The following is a 13,494-nucleotide window of genomic DNA, read 5'->3' on the forward strand; positions in this document are numbered from 1 at the left end:
CAGGTAAAGTTTCTATCACGATTAACACTGAATTTTGAGTTCTTCATGGGTAGGACTTAGTAGGTATAAGGAACAGTCAGTATCTTAACAAGAGTGATTAAATATGATCTTCTAGAAGGGGCAAAGCTGCTCCTCCACACTGAGAAAAGAAAATGACATGTTAAGTCCTTAATTGATCCAGTGATTTGTGCAGGTGACAAAAAAGGACCAATGGTATGGACACAGTCTAAGCAAAACATCATCAATGGCAGCTCAGATTCCATAAGGATACAGCAAAGTCACATAGATCAGATTAATATCTAGCTACAGGGAAGGGGATTGAACATGTAGCATATAGGGAAAGGATAATACTTAAATATGTCTTTGAAAACAGCTGAAGCTCTGGGCACAGTAGTATGTGTCTATTTATATTTTAGCCTCATTTCCGCCAGGATAAGTGGCCATTCAGAATTCTAGTGGAGGTATTGCTGGAGTTTATGTAAAGAGGCAGAACCCAGAACACCATATCTGGGCATCAATTGATACTGAGTTTTGCATGTCCATTTCTGTGAATGTTAGTGGCCAGTATATGTAGAGTAGTCCTTCCTTCTTTTCTCCTTCCTTCTCCTTCTCCTTTTCCTTCTCCTTCTCCTTCTCCTTCTCCTTCTCCTTCTCCTTCTCCTTCTCCTTCTCCTTCTCCTTCTCCTTCTCCTTCTCCTTCTCCTTCTCCTCCTCCTCCTCCTCCTCCTCCTCCTCCTCCTTCTCTTCTTCCTCCTCCTCTTCCTCCTATTGGATATTTTATGCATTTACATCTCAAATGCTATCTCCTTTCACAGTTTCCCCTCCAGAATCCCCCTGTCCCATCCCCCTCCCCCTGCTTCCTCTATGAGAGTGCTCCACCTTCCACCCACCCATTCCCCTACACTGCGAAATCAAGCCTTCACAGGACCAAGGGCTTCTCCTATTGATGTCAGACAATGCGATCCTCTGCTACATGAGACTAGAGCCATGGGTCTCTCAATGTATAATACCCTTTGGTTTTTGGTAGTTTAGTTCCTGGGAGCTCTCTGGGGTCTGGTTTGTTGCTAAAAAAAAAAAAAAAAAAAAAAAAAAAAAGAATTCTCAACTGGGGAATATTGAATGGCCAAGAAGACCTAAGGGGGTGTCCAACACCCCTAGTCATAAGGAAATGCAAATCAAAATTTGCATTCTACCTCACACCAGTCAGAATGGCTAAGATCAAATATTAAGGTTACAGCAGATGCTGGTGAGGATGTGGAGAAAGAGGCACGCTCCTCCATTGTTGATGGCATTGCAAGCTGATACAATTACTCTGGAAATCATTATGACATTTCCTCAGAAAATTGGACATAGTACTATCTGAGGACCCAGATATATGACTCCTGGGCATATACTCAAAAGATGCTGCAACATATAACAAGGATACATGTTCCACTATGTTCTGGTTTATTTATAATAGCCTGAAGCTGGAAAGAACTCAGATGTCCCTCAACAGAGGAATGGATACAGAAAGTGTGGTTCATTTACACAATCAAGTACCACTCAGCTATTAAAACCAATGACTTTATGAACTTTTTAGCTAAATGGATGAAACTAAAAAATATCATCCAGAGTGAAGTAACCCAGTCACAAAAGAACACACACAGTATGCACTCACTGATAAGTGAATATTAGCCCACAGTCTCTGAATACCCAAGATACAATGCACAGATCATATGAAGTTCAAGAAAAAGAAAGACCAAAAAGTGGATGATTCAGTCCTTCTTATAAGGGGGAACAAAATACTCAGGGAGGTAGATGTTGGGAGGGATTTAGCAGGAAGAGAGGAGTGGGCAGGGAAAAGGGGGCAGGATCAGGTATTGGAGGAGACAGGGATGATATACAGAGGAATTTGAACAGAAATGTGTACCAATGGGGGATGGGGAACTGGAGGTAGTCACAGGCAAGTCCTTGATGCCTGGAAAGCAAGAGGCTCCCAGGACCCAACAGGGATGAGATTAAATACCTTTAAAATACCTTTAAAATGTGAGGGAGAATCTGTAGAGACCATATTCAGAGGTTAGGCAAGGCCCCTGGTAGGGGGATTGGAACCACCCACTCATCTCCAAATTCTTAACCCAGAATGGTTCTTGTCTAAAGGATACATGGGGGCAAAGTGTGGAGCAGAGGCTGAAGGAAAGGCCATCCAGAGACTGCTTCACCTAGGGTTCCATCCTATATACAGACACCAAACCTAGGCACTATTGCTGATGCCAAGAAGTGCTTGCTGACAGGAGCCTCCTGAGAGGGTCTGCCAGAACCTTACAAATACAGAGGCAGATATTCACAGCCAACCATTGGACTGAGCACTGAGTACACAATGGAGGAGTTAGAGAAAGGACTGAAGGAGCTGAAGCAACTCTATAGGAAGAACAACAATATTATCTGGCCAGTAGTCTTCTAATTTAACTTCTGAAGCAATGTTTTGAGATTATGGGAAGTACTTGCTGTATTTAATCATGGAATTTCACAGTGAGACATAGTTGGTATAGTACATGTAAATCAATAAATGTAAAACACAATACAAATGACTTAAAAACAAAGTCCATAATTATTTCAGTTGATGCTTAAACAGCATTTGTAAACTTTAAAATGTCATCATGATAAAAGTTCTAGGTGTGAGGGATAGTTAGAACATACCTCAAAATGGTAAAGATTATATACTACAAACACAACCCTCCTTACAATAATTTAATTCAGTTGTAAGGTGCTTGCCTAGAGTGCAGAGAGCCCTGGGTTTCAATATCAGTACTTTGACCAAAAAAAAAAAAATCAATAAATTAAATATTTTGAAATCCAATCTTCACCTCAAAACCTCATTGTCAAGAATCAGAGCAGAACATCTGAGACTAATCATGCTGATCACTACTTTCTTTTTTTATTTATTTTTATTTTTATTTTTATTTTTTTTTATTTAGGGGAGAGCGCAAACGCAGTCCCCCACTACCACAAATTATGCAGTCGAGTTTCCCGCATTTGGGGAAATCGCAGGGGTCAGCACATCCGGAGTGCAATGGATAAGCCTCGCCCTGGGAAAACCACCTTCGTGATCATGGTATCTCCCATGCCAGGTAAGTATACTACTTTCTTGTATTTTACAATATATTAGAAAACTACAGTGTCTTTGTCAAAGTTTCTATTGCTATGAAGGGACACCATGACCATGACAACTCTTATATGGGGAAACATATAATTGGGACTGACTGTAGCAATACCAGGCTCTTGCCAGCAAGCAATTCTTCGCATCAGCAATAGTGTTGAGGTTTGGTGTCTGCAGGTGGGATGGATTCCCAGATGGGGCAGTTCAGAGTTTTCATCCAGTATTGTCATGACCCAAATCATGGCAGCATGGAGGCAGAAATAGTGTAGGAGAAGTAGCTGAGAATTCTACATCAGGATCATCAGGTAGTGGGAAGAAAAAGTCACTGAGCCTGGCTTGAATGTTTAAACCCCCAAAGCCCACCCCAAGTGACAGGCTTTCTCCAACAAGGCCACAACCCCTAATACTGCAACTCCCTATGAGCCTTTGGGTGGCATTTATATTTCAACCACTATATACAGTGTTTGTGCTTTTACTCTTTTCATTCTAGCTGGACATCTGCTTTAAATCAGACTGAAATTACCTGTGGTCAAGTGTTTGTCAACTTTCATTGTGTTAATAGTTTCTTCACTGGAAGTGATTGTACTAGTTAGTTTTAACATTGGGGCACCAAACCTCCACAGGTCCAAGGGCCTCTCCTCTCACTGATGTGAGATAAGGCCATCGTCTGATACATATGTATCTGGAGCCATGGATGCCCACATGTATACTCTTTGGTTGGTGGTTTAGTCTCTGGGAGTTCTGCATAGTCCAGCTAGTTGATATTGTTCTTCCTATGGGGTTACAATCCCCTTCAGCTCTGTCAGTCCTTGCTCTTCCCATTCGAGTTCCCAGGCTCAGTCCAATAGTTGGCTGTGAGTATCTGCATCTGTATTGATCAGCTGCTGGTAGAACCTCCCAGAGAATAGCAATACCACACTACTATTGAAAGACCAGGAAAAAATCCAGACCCCCCTAGCAAACAGAGTAAAGCCAAGAATGTAGGTTAGCCTGTTCAGTGACCTTGTTCCAGGAACTGGCTGACCACAAAGTTAGATTAAAATCTTGAGAACAATCTTGGGAAGCAGGGAGTTTCCCCTTGTGATTTTTAGTCCCCCCTTGTGATTTTTCACTGGTATTTTTGGTATTTTCCAATAACGCCCTCCCTACCCCCTTGGGTTGTGTTTTTTTCTTTAAATACCCCCTCTCCCAGCTACTCGGGGGTCTAGCTCCTCTACCCCTGCGTGGGATATGAGTCCGCCCCAGCGCCCTGGTTCCTATCAATAAACCTCATGTGAGTGCAGCAAGGACAGTCTCTTGTGAGTTCTTCGGGGGCAGGGTCGTGTCATCCCAAGATTTGAGTGAGGGTCTCCCCTCTTGGGGGTTCTTTCACTATCAGCAAGCAATTCTTGGCATCAGCAATAGTGTTGGGGTTTGGTGACTGCAGATGGTATGGATCACTAGGTGGGGTAGTCTCTGCCTAGCCTTTCCTTCAGTCTAATCCTTTTTTTTTTTTTCCCCTGTATTCCCTTTGGACAGGAACATTTCTGAGTTAAATTTTTGAAATGACTGGGTGGCCCCATCCCTCAACTGGGGGGCAGTACCTATCTACTGAAGGTGGTCTCTACAGGTTCTATGTCCCCCTTTGTTTGGTATTTTGGCTAAAGTCATCCTCAGTGGGTCCTGGGAGACTCTGGCTTCCCTGGCATCTGAGACTTTCTAGTGGTTACCCTCAGTTTCTCATGCCCAGTTGCTACATATTTTTATTTGATTTCTGGACACTCCATACTTCTTTCCTGTCCCTTCCAATACATGATCCTGGCCCCCTTTTTCCTCCTCCTCCTCTCTTCCTCCCAGGTCACTCCGTCCCTCTACCTCCTGTGATTATTTTGTTCTACCTTCTATGTAGGATGGAAGCATCCACATTTTGGTCTTCCTTCTTCTCAAACTCCATATGGTTTGTGGGTTGTATCATGGGTAATGATTTCAACAATTTCAAAAATTTTCCATTGCAGTACAAACAAGATATAAATTGAAAGAAGTGAAACAGACACACCAATTAAAAGAAAAATTAGGCTGGAATTATGGTTGTCATATTAAATATTAAGTATTTTAAGTGTAAATGACAACTTAAAATAGTAAGTTTTCTAATTATAATACTATAATTTCTTATTAGTTAATTATTTTATCTCAGAAAGGTTTTTCCCTTTGTGCTTTTTATCTTCTGTTAGTATCTAATTCAATGTCATACTAACATAAAATTTCAAGTGTCTCTTACTTTTTGATACTATAAAATAAAAATACATGTAACTTCACATTTTTCTTTTAGGTTGTGGTCTTGTATTCAATTTTAGATTGATATGTTCAATGTTTATTGCTTACACATACCTGGGTGACACATCTGTGTCACCTGCAAACATAATTTATTTTTTTTTTCATGTTTTTTCTTCAATCACTTGCGTATTGCTTTTAGAATTTTCATTATAGTCTTAGCAGGGAATTGGATTCTTTAATTTAGATGTAAAATGTTCAATCTTTCACTTTTAAGTATGATGGTAATTTTACACATAAGATTTATTTATCTGGGTGTTGTGATTTATACTTGTATACTAGTTACTGTAAGACTCCAGGCAACCTTAGCTTACCAGGGACCCTATGAGTGAACCATGTGGAGCCTGGATCAATGAAAAAAAGCAAGAGGAATTTATTGTTCCAGTACACTGGGGTTGTCCCAGACCTGAAGGAGAGGCAGCAACCCCCAGCGAGTTTTTATATGTTTTCCAGGGGCAGAATAGAGCAACAACAACTAGGCACAATATGATTGGTGGAACAGTGCACCCTTTAAACTGATTGGTCTTTAGGGAATGAGGTGACAAGGACTTCCCTTATCTGAAGGTGGGAACAGTTAGTCCTGCGGAATGTGTCTCCACCCTCAGGTAGGTTCCCACCCAGTGGTCTGAGAAATGTTAATTAGCCTCTCCCTTCCAAAGGGGCAAGAGGTTCATGACCTTTCCAAAAGCGCCTAAACTGACCTTTTCATTGCCACTCAAGAATTAAAGCAAATAGATCATGGAGTTCAAGACAAAATTGGGCTAAATAAGTATTTTTCAAAAACAAGCAACAGAATCATTTGTAAGTATTTCTTAAATATTCTCTATCCTTCTAAACCTAGGCTATTCATAGCATTAAAAAAAAAAAGGCTATTGATTTATTGCAAACTTTTTTTTTTCTAAATGATCACTTGGTTTTTCTAAATTTTCCAACACCACAATAAATATCTATTTTTATGTATATGTTTTCAAATATTGGCTTTTTCAAATGAAAGAAAGGATCATATACAAATGCTTGTTTTTACTATAGAGGCTTCTGTGTATCTAAAATTATTGCAGTAAAGAACTAACCTAGGTAACAATGAGTTTCAGAGTGAGAACACTTCCAGATTAATCTCTATAATGATTCACAAGCATTATCCTCATACAGGTAACCAATTCTGTCCTGTCAGTTACCTACTCATATTCATTTTAACTCACTCGCCTCCAACCACACAATGTATCAGAAACCTGTCTTCAATCTTAGGTACAATAATAATTATTTACATTATAATCTTTTAAGGGTCACTATGAGAAGTTTTACATTTTTTTTTCTATTTGAAAGTTTTTGTAGTTTTAATGTAGGCAAGTAATGGACAATATAAAATTTAAAAGAAGGAAATGCACACTCATTTATTCTAGGCAGAAAGACATTGTACCCTTCCCCAGCCTTGAGTTGGCTAAACAGGTGCCTGGCCTTGCTACATTTGCATTTTCTTGCCAGAGACTCAGGGGCTGCCCGCCTGCCTGCTGACCTGCTGAAGAGCTTACTTTGCAACTCAATCCAGCTGAAACAAAGGCATAGGTTTTAGAGTTTTACCTATATAAAAGCAGAGCTTAAAAAATAAAATTTGAGTCATGATCTGAGAAACTTTGTCTTGGCTCATTATTTCTCTCATCTGTCGATCCTAATTCCATCCCAAGCTCTCCTTTCAGTTATATCTCGTTCTCCATGGCCACTGGAAGGCTACAGGTGGTGCCCAAATGAGTGGACTGGACAAAGAGAGACCAACTGAGGGCTGCTGTCTTTGGTGGAGCTTCACAGAAAACAGTAGAAGTTATGTATCCTGCATGATGGTAAGCAGCATACAGCATTAATATTAGCGCTATAAATTTCATTTTTTGAAGGCTGTTGATTGCAAGGGTGCAAAAAGGATACATGCTAGACTGAGTCAGCATAGGCCCAGCGCTGATATCAGCTAGAGGTGACAATGCATTGGGATGGGGAATTCTATATAGGCAATTGTGCACAGTCAAGAACTGCATCAGGTGAGAGGAGTAGGGCATAAAATAAAATAAAACGAGTAAAAAACAACAAAAAAAGGAGATGCTAGAAATACAAATGACATGAAAGAGAGAGAGAGAGAGAGAAGGAAAATGGACAGAAGGAAATCGGGAGATATCCTGCTTCCTCTCTGGCCCCCTACAGGAGACATCCTTAGTTCTGGTTACATCAAGTTCTCTTCCCTCTCTGTATTGTCTGTTTCTTTGGTGAACTAATCTGTCTACCAGGTCTAAGGCAAATAAGCTGATAGTTGGTTTTTTTTTCTTAGAAAAATCTCTGCAATTGTGATTATTGGGTTCAGCAAATGACAAAATGCTTTTTCTCTTGAAATTACAGCTAGAAAATATAAACACTCTTTGATTGATCTAAATTTATAAGATTCATGTAGCCACTTTATTTTGCTTCTGACTGGTCTTAAAGGTATAAATATGTTCTGTATGACTTGGTCATAAAGTATTAGCTTATAAGTTATTGGGTATGATTAAAAAAGTATAAAGTTGGTAACAGAAAGTCAGCTTAAAACTAGTAACTCAGGGTTGGAGTCATTTTAAACAACAAAACGTGGCATGAACCAGATCAAGAAACCAGGCCTCTAAAGACATTTCTAAATTGGGATAAAATCTTATGTTGATCCTTATCTTAGAAACTAGACTTACAAGGGATACAATTTAAAACAATGTCTCTTTAATGATATATTAAAGGTTGCACCGGCATGCATTCATATATAAGAACTGGCAGCCAAACTTTGAAATGTAAAAGTAATGCGTTTGATATTGATTTTAAAAAGAAGGGATTGGCTTTTTGGGGTCCAGACACCTTCCCTGCCAGAGGATAGGTGTCCTCCCGGCCAGGGAGGGCTTTGCCTCAGCATCAGCGGGTGTCATCTTAGATCTGTAGTAGTAGTCTGCACAGGTAAGAGTGTGGACTACAGAAGCTAACAGCTTCTGGGACAGGCAGGAGCCACAGAGCTTCTGAGGCAGCCCCCTTTTATGGCTCCAGACATCCGGTTACCATTCCGGCCAGAGGATAGGTGTCCACCAGGCCCGGGAGGGCTTTGCAGGAGCACCTGGGGGAGCCATCTTGGTTCCCAGATCCCTCCGAGACTAGTCTGTGCAGGTGAGAGTGTGGACTAAAGAAGCTAACAGCTTCTGTGACAGGCCAAAGCAACACAGCTTCTGGGACAGGTCCTGTTTTGGGCCTTCATCTTCGGCCAGGAGGGAGGTCTGAATGCCAGATATCTGTGCACCTTCCCTGTAAGAGGAGAGCTTGCCTACAGAGAGTGCTCTGACCACTGAAACTCAGAGGAGAGAGCTAGACTCTGATACCTAAACCACAAAAAGACCCAACAAAGATAGAGAACTTCAGACCAATTTCCCTTATGAATATGGATGCAAAAATCCTCAATAAAGTTCTCACTAACCGAATCCAAGAACACATCAAAACAATCATCCATCCTGATCAAGTAGGCTTCATCCCAGTGAAGCAGGGATGGTTCAATATATGGAAATCCATCAATGTAATCCAGTCTATAAACAAACTCAAAGACAAAAACCACATGATCATCTCGTTAGATGTGGAGAAAGCATTTGACAAGATCCAACATTCATTCATGATAAAAGTCTTTGAAAGATCAGGAATTCAAGGCCCATACCTAAACATGATAAAAAGCAATCTACAGCAAACCAGTAGCCAACATCAAAGTAAATTGTGAGAAGCTGGAAGCAATCCCACTAAAATCAGGGACTAGACAAGGCTACCCATTCTCTCCTTACCTATTTAACCTTGTACTTGAAATCCTAGCCAGAGCAATTCAACAACAAAAGGAGATCAAAGGGATACAAATTGGAAAGGAAGAAGTCAAAATATCACTATTTGAGGATGATATGATAGTATATATAAGTGACCCTAAAAATTCCACCAGAGAACTCCTAAGCCTGATAAACAGCTTCACTGAAGTAGATGGATATAAAATTAATTCAAACAAGTCAATGTCCTTTCTGTACACAAAGGATAAACAGGCTGAGAAAGAAATTATGGAAACAACACCCTTCTCAATAGTCACAAATAATATAAAATATCTTGGTGTGACTCTAACTAAGGAAGTGAAAGATCTGTATGATAAGAACTTCAAGTCTCTGAAGAAAGAAATTAAAGAAGATCTCAGAAAATGTAAAGATCTCCCATGCTCATGGATTGGCAGGATCAACATTGTAAAAATGGTTATCTTGCCAAAAGCAATCTACAGATTCAATGCAATCCCCATCATAATTCCAACTCAATTTTTCAACGAATTAGAAACAGCAATCTGCAAATTCATCTGGAATAACAAAAAACCTAGGATAGCAAAAACTCTTCTCAAGGATAAAAGAACCTCTGGTGGAATCACCATGCCTGACATAAAGCTGTACTACAGGGCAATTGTGATAAAAACTGCGTGGTACTGGTATAGTGACAGACAAGTAGACCAGTGGAATATAATTGAAGAACCAGAAATGAACCCACACACCTATGGTCACTTGATTTTTGACAAAGGAGCTAAAACCATTCAGTGGAAGAAAGACAGCATTTTCAACAAATGGTGCTGGCACAACTGGTTGTTAACATGTAGAAGAATGCGAATCGATCCATTCCTATCTCCTTGTACTAAGGTCAAATCTAAGTGGATCAAGGAACTTCACATAAAACCAGAGACATTGAAACTTATAGAGGAGAACGTGGGGAAAAGCCTTGAAGATATAAGCACAGGGGAAAAATTCCTGAATAGAACAGCAATGGCTCCCGCTGTAAGATCGAGAATTGACAAATGGGACCTCATGAAACTGCAAAGCTTCTGCAAGGCAAAAGACACTGTCAATAAGACAAAAAGACCACCAACAGATTGGGAAAGGATCTTTACCTATCCTAAATCAGATATGGGACTAATATCCAATATATATAAAGAACTCAAGAAGGTGGACTCCAGAAAATCAAATAACCCCATTAAAAATGGGGCTCAGAGCTAAGCAAAGAATTCTCACCAGAGGAATACCGAATGGCTGAGAAGTCCCTGAAAAAATGTTCAACATCCTTAATCCTCAGGGAAATGCAAATGAAAACAACCCTGAGATTCCATCTCACACCAGTCAGAATGGCTTAGATAAAAAATTCAGGTGACAGCAGATGCTGGAAAGGATGTGGAGAAAGAAGAACACTCCTTCATTGTTGGTGGGATTGCAAGCTTGTACAACTACTCTGGAAATCAGTCTGGCGGTTCCTCAGAAAATTGGACATAGTACTACTGGAGGATCCCGAAATATGTCTCCTGGGCATATATCCAGAAGATGTTCCAACTGGTAAGAAGGACACATGCTCCACTATGTTCATAGCAGCCTTATTTATAATAGGCAGAAGGTGGAAAGAACCCTGATGCCCCTCAACAGCGGAATGGATACAGAAAATGTGATACATTTACACAATGGATTACTTCTCGGCTATTAAAATGAATGAATTTATGAAATTCCTAGGCAAATCGATGGACCTGGAGGGCATCATCCTGAGTGAAGTAACCCAATCACAAAGGAACTCACACAATATGTACTCACTGATAAGTGGATATTAGCCCAGAAACTTACGATACCCAACATATAAGATACAATTTGGTAAAGGCATGAAACTCAAGAAGAACTAAGACCAAAGTGTGGACACTTTGCCCCTTCTTAGAATTGGGAAAAAAACACCCATGAAAGGAGTTACAGAGACAAAGTTTGGAGCTGAGATGAAAGGATGGACCATCTAGAGACTGCCATATCCAGGGATCCATCCCATAATCAGCTTCCAAATGCTGACACCATTGCATACACTGGCAAGATTTTGCTGAAAGGACCCAGATAGAGCTGTCTCTTGTCAGACTATGCTGGGGCCTAGCAAACACAGAAGTGGATGCTCACATTCAGCTATTGGATGGATCACAGGGCCCCCAATTGAAGAGCTAGAGAAAGTACCCAAGGAGCTGAAGGGATCTGCAATCCTATAGGTGGAACAACAATATGAACTAACCAATACTACCCCTGGAGCTCCTGTCTCTAGCTGCATATGAATCAGAAGATTGCCTAGTCGGCCATCAGTGGAAAGAGAGGTCCATTGGTCATGCAAACTTTATATGCTTCACTACAGGGGAACGACAGGGCCAAGAATTGTGAGTGGGTGGTTGGTGGAGTCAGTGGGGGATCGTGTGGGGGACATTTGGGATAGCATTGGAAATGTAAATGAAATAAATACCCAATAAAAAAAATGATTTAAAAGGAAATGTAAAAAAAAAAAAAAGAAGGGATTGTTTAAAATTGGGTTTTGTATTCCAAAGTAATGATTATGCTCTAATATTGCAAAAGAAACGTAAAAATTATGGTTTAATAGCCAATGTTCCATTGGCTGCAGTTTGCAGTTTGATTGCAAGCTCAGGATTCTTAACTCACGAATATTTTGTAATTAGGATGATTACAAGAGGAATAAAAGTTAAAAACATCTGTGGCCAGTATGGGCCAGCTGTGCTTCTTTTACACAAGCTTTATTGAAAACAGTGGTAGAAGCAAAATTTAACCCCCCCAAGATTGGAAAGGAAATCTCAGTGAGAATTTGTTACCAAACAGGCTAGTGAGGTTCTGTCTGTGTTTTTTCACAAAAAGAACACAGAGCCCGATGGCTGCCTGAAAGTTTGGTCCGTCAAGTAGACACAGATCCTGAGTGTTCTAGTAAGTATGATTCCAATTATGAAGCCAGCTCAACATTTCTACCTGTCAGCTGAGTTATCTTGGAGCATAGTCTCTCCTCTCCAGTAAGAGTTCTGGAGGAGTAACAGTTTTACTGTTAATTCTCAAAGTCACCTCCCATACACCTGTTGTCCAGACTTCGTATTCGATTGCTGCTAATTTGCAGCTGAATTGAATACCTGAGACATCCCCACAGACAACCTCAATCCTGTTGTTTTTAACTTCTGACTTTGTATCTTAAGCAGATTGGTTGCCCTCATACAGGAACGCCTTCGGCAAAGCTAAGTTATTCAACATGGCAGTTATTCATCACTATAAAGAAATGCACTGAGTGCATATTCATATGTCCTTCCTGGCTTTGGGAAGAATGGGAAAAAGGTGTGCTAATGAAGGCCAGTAGCTAGAGACAGGCAACTAGGGTTCTTGAGCTCCTATCAACCTAAGATAGAGGTGGTGCCAAAAGACCCTGTTTGTTCATAATAAACACTAAAAGGCCTTTTTTGTTCAAATAAACACAAACAAGCTGCACATATCCTTAGAAGCAGGTAAAAACCAGCAAAATAGACCAGACCTAAGCCAGGCACATTTGGCAGCCATCAAACAGGATCATGGAGCATAAATATCACGGCTTGTGCTTTCTGTCCAGTTTATCTTTAAAAAATAAAAAAAGGAGGAACTCTGCCCTTCCCCCAGCCTTGAGTTGACTAAACAAGTCTCTGACACTGGAGCCTGGCCTTTCTACATTTAAGTCTTCTTGCCAGAGACTTGAGGGACTGCCCACCTTCTGAGCTGCTAAAGAGCTTACTTTGCAACTTAATCCAGATGAAACAAAGGGGTGGGTTTTGGGGTTTTGCCTATATAAAAGCAGAGCTGAAAAATTAAAATTTGAGCCATAATCAGAGAAACTTTGTCTTGGCTCATTTTTTCTCTTGTCTGCCCATCCTAATTCCATCCCCAGCTCTCCTTCCAGGTGTACCTGGTTGCCCATGGCCACTGGACAGCTACAAGACATAGCCATGCACAAAGTATGATACTCCAAGAAAGGGACAAAGAGTGAAATTGAAGTAATAGCCTTTCAGCACATTAGATATAGTAATGAACATCAAGGGATGATCAGACATGAAGAAGGTAAGAGAGTGTCATAACAAATCAAACAAGCAAAATCAACACCGAAATACAAACACATACTCACAGATATACTCACACACAAATACACTCATATGAGTGTATACATAAGTATACACACACGTACACGCA

The 13,494-nt window shown here is 40.4% G+C and overlaps 1 non-coding gene across 1 annotated transcript; it reads right to left on the bottom strand.

Annotated features, from left to right (window-relative positions):
• Positions 1-2,954: 2,954 nt before the first annotated feature.
• Positions 2,955-3,118, bottom strand: LOC115032189 (U1 spliceosomal RNA). The gene has a single exon (XR_003837848.1). It is a non-coding gene; the product is annotated as a U1 spliceosomal RNA (small nuclear RNA).
• Between the last annotated feature and the right edge of the window lie 10,376 nt (positions 3,119-13,494).

This window comes from Mus caroli, unplaced genomic scaffold (genome assembly GCF_978045245.1).
Source record: "Mus caroli unplaced genomic scaffold, Mus_caroli_1 scaffold_9, whole genome shotgun sequence".
NCBI classification, from domain to species: Eukaryota; Metazoa; Chordata; class Mammalia; order Rodentia; family Muridae; genus Mus; species Mus caroli.